Source organism: Arachis hypogaea, chromosome 20 (genome assembly GCF_003086295.3).
Source record: "Arachis hypogaea cultivar Tifrunner chromosome 20, arahy.Tifrunner.gnm2.J5K5, whole genome shotgun sequence".
Classification (NCBI taxonomy): domain Eukaryota; kingdom Viridiplantae; phylum Streptophyta; class Magnoliopsida; order Fabales; family Fabaceae; genus Arachis; species Arachis hypogaea.
The window spans coordinates 91,767,570-91,774,610 of NC_092055.1; the positions used below are offsets into that span (position 1 = coordinate 91,767,570).

General features: G+C 38.6%; 1 non-coding gene across 1 annotated transcript; it reads left to right on the forward strand.

The window, feature by feature from the left end:
- Nucleotides 1-3,458: 3,458 nt before the first annotated feature.
- On the forward strand, nt 3,459-3,566 carry LOC112788685 (small nucleolar RNA R71). The gene has a single exon (XR_003196041.1). It is a non-coding gene; the product is annotated as a small nucleolar RNA R71 (small nucleolar RNA).
- The last annotated feature ends 3,475 nt before the right edge of the window (nt 3,567-7,041 follow it).

The following is a 7,041-nucleotide window of genomic DNA, read 5'->3' on the forward strand; positions in this document are numbered from 1 at the left end:
ATAGATGGCAAATAAGATGAGGAAAAGCTAGCCTTGCCCCAGGGGAGGGCTTTTCGGCTATTTTGTAGAGTTCAAGGGAAATGACTTCATGAACTTCTACTTCCTCTCCAATCATGATGCTATGAATCATGATGGCCCGATCCACAGTAACTTCAGATTGGTTGCTAGTGGGGATGATGGAGCGTTGGATGAACTCCAACCATCCTCTAGCCACAAGCTTGAGGTCCAATCTTCTTAGTTGAACCGGCTTGCCTTCGGAGTCAATCTTCCATTGAGCTCCTTCCACACATATGTCCATGAGGACTTGGTCCAACCTTTGATTAAAGTTGACCCTTCTAGTGTAGGGGCGTTCATCTCCTTGCATCATAGGCAAGTTAAACGCTAACCTCACATTTTCCGGACTAAAATCCAAGTATTTCCCCCGAACCATTGTAACATAATTCTTTGGATCCGGGTTCTTACTTTGATCATGGTTCTTGGTGATCCATGCATTGGCATAGAACTCTTGAACCATTAGGATGCCGACTTGTTGGATGGGATTTGTTAGAACTTCCCAACCTCTTCTTTGAATTTCATGTCGGATCTCCGGATACTCATTTCTCTTAAGTTTGAAAGGGACCTCACGGATCACCTTCTTCTTGGCCATAACATCATAGAAGTGGTCTTGATGAGCTTTGGAGATGAATCTTTCCATCTCCCATGACTCGGAGGTGGAAGTTTTTGTCTTCCCTTTCTCTTTTCTAGAGGATTCTCCGGTCTTAGGTGCCATCAATGGTAATGGAAAAACAAAAAGCTTATGCTTTACCACACCAAACTTAGAATATTGCTCGCCCTCGAGCAAGAGAAGAAAGAATAGATGAAGAAGAAGAAGAAAATATGGAGAAGAGGGGGGAGGTGTGTTTTGGCCAAGAAGAGAAGAGAGGGTTGTGTTGTGTGAAAATGAAGAAGAATGGAAGGCTCTTTATAGGGAAGGGAGGGGGGTTAAGTTCGGCCATTTAGGGTGGGTTTGGGTGGGAAATTGATTTTGAATTTTGAAGGTAGGTGGATTTTATGAGGTAGGTTTATAGGGAAGAGTGGATGGATGTGAGTGGTGAAGGGTTAATAGGGAAGAGAGATGGAGGTGATAGGTGAAGGGTTTTGGGGAAGAGTGTTTATTGGGAATGGAGGATGATTGAGAAGGGAGAAGAGAGTGAGTCGAGGTAGGTGGGGATCCTGTGGGGTCCACAGATCCTGAGATGATCCTGTGGAATCCACAGATCCTGAGGTGTTCAAGGATTTACAACCTTGCACCAAATTAGGCATGTAAAATGCCCTTGCACACAACTCTGGGCGTTCAGCGCCAGGTTGGTGCCCATTTTGGGCGTTCAACGCCCATTTGTTGCCCATTTCTGGCGTTGAACGCCAGAACCATGCTTGTTCTGGGCGTTCAGCGCCAGCTCCTCTCCAGGGTGCAATTCTGGTGTTCAGCGCCCAGATGATGCCCATTTTGGGCGTTCAACGCCCAGACACTGCCCATTTTGGGCGTTCAGCGCCAGAACCATGCTCTGTTCTGGCGTTGAACGCCAGGCAGGTGCTTCCTCCAGGGTGTGATTTTTCTTCTGCTATTTTTGATTCCGTTTTCAATTTTTATATTTATTTTGTGACTCCACATGATCATGAACCTATAAAGACATATAACTAAGAAAAATATAGTTAGATAAATAAAAATTGGGTTGCCTCCCAACAAGCGCTTCTTTAATGTCAATAGCTTGACAGTGGGCTCTCATGGAGCCTCACAGATGTTCAGAGCATTGTTGAGACTCTCCAACACCAAACTTAGAGTTTAGATATGGGATTTCAACACCAAACTTAGAGTTTGGTTGTGGCCTCCCAACACCAAACTTAGAGTTTGACTGTGGGGGCTTTGTTTGACTCTGCTTTGAGAGAAGCTTTTTCTGCTTCCTCCCCATGGATGCAGAGAGAGATGCTTGAGTTGTAAACACAAGGTTGTCCTTATTTATTTGAAGGATCAATTCTCCGCTGTCCACGTTAATCACAGCTCTTGCTGTGGCTTGGAAAGGTCTTCCTAGGATGATGGATTCATCCTCTTCCTTTCCAGTATCCAAGACTATGAAATCAGTAGGGATGTAAAGGCCTTCAACCTTTACTAACACGTCCTCTACTTGTCCATAAGCCTGTTTTCTTGAATTATCTGCCATCTCTAATGAGATTTTAGCAGCTTGTACCCCATAGATTCCCAGTTTCTCTATTACAGAGAGGGGCATGAGGTTTATCCCTGAACCAAGGTCGCACAGAGCCTTAAAGATCATGGTGCCTATAGTACAAGGTATTATGAACTTTCCAGGATCCTGTCTCTTCTGAGGCAATGTCAGTTGATCCAGATCACTTAGTTCATTGGTGAACAAGGGAGGTTCATCTTCCCAAGTATCAATGCCAAATAATTTGGCATTCAGCTTCATGATTGCACCAAGGAACTTGGCAGCTTGCTCTTCAGTAACATCCTCATTCCCTTCAGAAGAGGAATACTCATCAGAGCTCATGAATGGCATAAGGAGGTTCAATGGAATCTCTATGGTCTCTAGATGAGCCTCAGAGTCCTTTGGCTCCTCATAGGGAAACTCCTTATTGATCACTGGACGTCCCAGGAGGTCTTCCCCCGTGGGATTCACGTCCTCCTCTCCCTCTTTGGTTTCGGCCATTTTTGTTATGTCAATGGCCTTGCACTCTCCTTTTGGATTTTCTTCTGTATTGCTTGGGAGAGTACTAGAAGGGATTTCAGTAATCCTTTTACTCAGCTGGCCCACTTGTGCTTCCAAATTTCTAATGGAAGACCTTGTTTCATTCATGAAACTTACAGTGGCCTTGGATAGATCAGAAACTAAGTTTGCTAAATTAGAAGTATTTTGTTCAGAGTTCTCTGTCTGTTGCTGAGTGGATGATGGGAAAGGTTTATTATTATTAAACCTGTTTCTTCCACCATTATTAAAGCCTTGTTGAGGCCTTTGATCCTTCCATGAGTGATTTGGATGATTTCTCCATGATAGGTTATAGGTGTTTCCATAAGGTTCACCAAAGTAATTCACCTCTGCTATTGCAAGGTTTTCAGGATCATAAGCTTCTTCTGCATAAGAAGCCTCTTGAGTACTGTTGGATGCAGCTTGCATTCCATTCAGACTCTGAGAAATCATATTAACTTGCTGAGTCAATATTTTGTTCTGAGCCAATATGGCATTCAGAGTATCAACTTCAAGAACTCCTTTCTTCATAGGCATCCCATTACTCACAGGATTCCTCTCAGAAGTGTACATGAACTGGTTATTAGCAACCATGTCAATGAGTTCTTGAGCTTCTGCAGGTGTTTTCTTTAGGTGAATGGATCCACCTGCAGAAGTATCCAATGACATCTTTGATAGCTCAGATAAACCATCATAGAATATATCCAGGATGGTCCATTCTGAAAGCATGTCAGAAGGACACTTTTTGGTCAACTGTTTGTATCTTTTCCAAGCTTCATAGAGGGATTCACCATCTTTTTGTTTGAAGGTTTGAACATCATCTCTAAGCTTGCTCAGCTTTTGAGGAGGAAAGAACTTGGCTAAGAAAGCCGTGACCAGCTTATCCCAAGAGTTCAGGCTATCTTTGGGTTGAGAGTCCAACCACACTCTAGCTCTGTCTCTTACAGCAAAAGAGAAAAGCATGAGCCTGTAGACTTCAGGATCTACTCCATTAGTCTTAACAGTATCACAGATCTGCAAGAATTCAGTTAAGAACTGAAAAGGATCTTCAGATGGAAGTCCATGAAACTTGCAGTTCTGCTGTATCAGAGAAACTAACTGAGGTTTCAGCTCAAAGTTGTTTGCTCCAATGGCAGGAATGGAGATGCTTCTTCCATGTAAATTGGAATTTGGTGCAGTAAAGTCACCAAGCATCCTCCTTGCATTATTGTTGTTGGGTTTGGCTGCCATCTCCTTTACTTGTTCGAAATTTTCAATAAGGTTGTCTCTGGATTGTTGTAATTTAGCTTCTCTTAGTTATCTCTTCAGAGTCCTTTCAGGTTCTGGATCAGCTTCAACAAGAATGCCTTTTTCTTTGTCCTTGCTCATAAGAAAGAGAAGAGAAAAAGAAAAGAAGAGGAATCCTCTATGTCACAGTAAAGAGGTTCCTTATTGTTAGTAGAAAAAGAAAAGGAATAGGGGTGAAGAAGAATGAAGAATCCAAATACAAGGGTAAGGATAGGAGCAGTGAATTGAGATAAGGAGATGTTAGTAGAAAAATAAATAAATAGAATGAGATGGGAGAGGGAGAATTTTCGAAAATAATTTTTGAAAAAGAGTTAGTGATTTTTGAAAATAGTTTTTGAAAAAGGTTAGTAATTTTCGAAAATTAAAATCCAAAATTAAAATAATTAGTTAATTAAAAAGAAGTTTTGAAAAAGAGAGGGAGATATTTTCGAAAATTAGAGAGAGAGAGTTAGTTAGGTAGTTGAAACAATTTTGAAAATCAATTTTGAAAAGATAAGAAGATAGGAAGTTAGAAAAGATATTTTGAAATCAAATTTTTGAAAAAGATAAGATAAGAAGATATTTTTGAAAAGATATGATTGAAATTATTTTTGAAAAAGATTTAATTTTTAAAATCACAATTAATGACTTGATTCACAAGAAATCACAAGATATGATTCTAGAACTTAAAGTTTGAATCTTTCTTAACAAGCAAGTAACAAACTTGAAATTTTTGAATCAAAACATTAATTGATGATGTTATTTTCGAAATTTAGGTGATAAAGATAAGAAAAAGACTTTTGAAAAATATTGTCTAAAATTTTCGAAAATAACTAAGAAAAATGAAAAAGATTTGATTTTTGAAAAAGATTTTGAAAAAGATAAGATTTTTAAACTGAAAATTTGATTTGACTCATAAAAACAATTGAATTTTTAAAAATTTTTGAAAAAGTCAACTCAAATTTTCGAATTTTTAAGAGAGAAAAAGGGGAAGATATTTTTTTGATTTTTGAATTTTTAATGATGAGAGAGAAAAACACTAAAAATGCTCAATGCATGGAATTTTTAGATCAAAACAATGAATGCATGCAAGAATGCTATGAATGTCAAGATGAACACCAAGAACACTATGAAGATCATGATGAACATCAAGAACACATTTTTGAAAAATTTTTAATGCAAAGAAAACATGCAAGACACCAAACTTAGAATTCTTTAATGCTTAGACACTAAGAATTCAAGAATGAATATGAAAAACAAGAAAAGACACAAAACATGCAAATGCAAAGATCAAACAAGAAGACTTACCAAGAACAACTTGAATGCATGAATTTTGGAAAAATGCAATATGAATATGCAATTGACACCAAACTTATAACATGACACATGATTCAAACAAGAAACACAAAATATTTTTTATTTTTATGATTTTATGAATTTTTTTTTGTATTTTCTTTTAATTTTTTCGAAAATCATTTTGAAAAAGAAAAATAAGGATTCCAAAATTTTTAATATGAATTCCAGGAATCTTATGCTCTTTAGTCTAAAGCTCCAATCAAAGGGTCAGGCATGGCTTAATAGCTAGCCAAGTTTTAGTATGTAAATTATATCCATTGAGGTGATTAGTTGAAGACCAATCCTAAAGCAGTTTGGGTATGACTTTACAGCCAGATAGGATTCAACATGTTTCATGAAACACTAGAATTCATTCTTAAAAATTCTGAAGAAGAAATAATATTTTTGAAAACATTTTTATTTTTTTTTCGAAAACAAAGGAGAAATTTTTGAAAGATTTTTGAAAAATTTTTGAAAATAAAACAAAAAGAAAATTACCTAATCTGAGCAACAAGATGAACCGTCAGTTGTCCAAGCTCGAACAATCCCCGGCAATGGCGCCAAAAACTTGGTGCGCAGAAATTGTGATTACACTTTGATTATGTAAAATTCATTGCTCTTTCTTTCCCTGGCAATGGCGCCAAAAACATGATGCCAATACCATGGTTCACAACTTCGCACAACTAACCAGCAAGTGCACTGGGTCGTCCAAGTAATACCTTACGTGAGTAAGGGTCGAATCCCACGGAGATTGTTGGTATGAAGCAAGCTATGGTCACCTTGTAAATCTCAGTCAGGCAGATATAAAATAGTAATGGGGTTTTCGAAATTAATTAATAAAATAAGGATAGAAATACTTATGTAACTCATTGGTGAGAATTTCAGATAAGCGTATGGAGATGCATTCATTCCTCTGAACCTCTGCTTTCCTGCTGTCTTCATCCAATCAATCTTACTCCTTTCTATGGCTGGCTTTATGTAAGGATGTCACTGGTGCCAATGGCTACTTTCGATCTCTCTCGGGAAAATGGTCCAAATGCTCTGTCACAGCACGGCTAATCGTCTGGAGGTATCACCCTTGTCGTTGGTTGCATCCTATTCCTCTCTATGAAAATGGTCCGATGCGCTATCACTGCATGGCTAATCATCTTGGAGGTTCTCGATCATACTGGAATAGGATTTACTATCCTTTTGCGTCTGTCACTACGCCCAGCACTCACGAGTTTTGAGTGCGTCACAGTCATTCAATCCCAGAGTCCTACTCGGAATACCACGGACAAGGTTTAGACTTTCCGGACTCTCATGAATGCCACCATCAATCTAGCTTATACCACGAAGATTCTGATTAAGAGATCTAAGAGATACTCATTCAATCTAATGTAGAACGGAAGCGGTTGTCAGGCACGCGTTCATAGGGAATGATGATGATTGTCACGTTCATCACATTCAGGTTGAAGAGCGAATGAATATCTTAGAAGCGGAATAAGTTGAATTGAATAAAAAAACAGTAGTACTTTGCATTAATCTTTGAGGAACAGCAGAGCTCCACACCTTAATCTATGGAGTGTAGAAACTCTACCGTATGAAAATACATAAGTGAATAAAGGGTAAGCATGGCCGAATGGCCAGCCTCCCATGGAGGTCTAGAGATCTAAAAATGATCAAAAGATGATTCCAAAGATGTCAAATACAATAGTAAAATGTC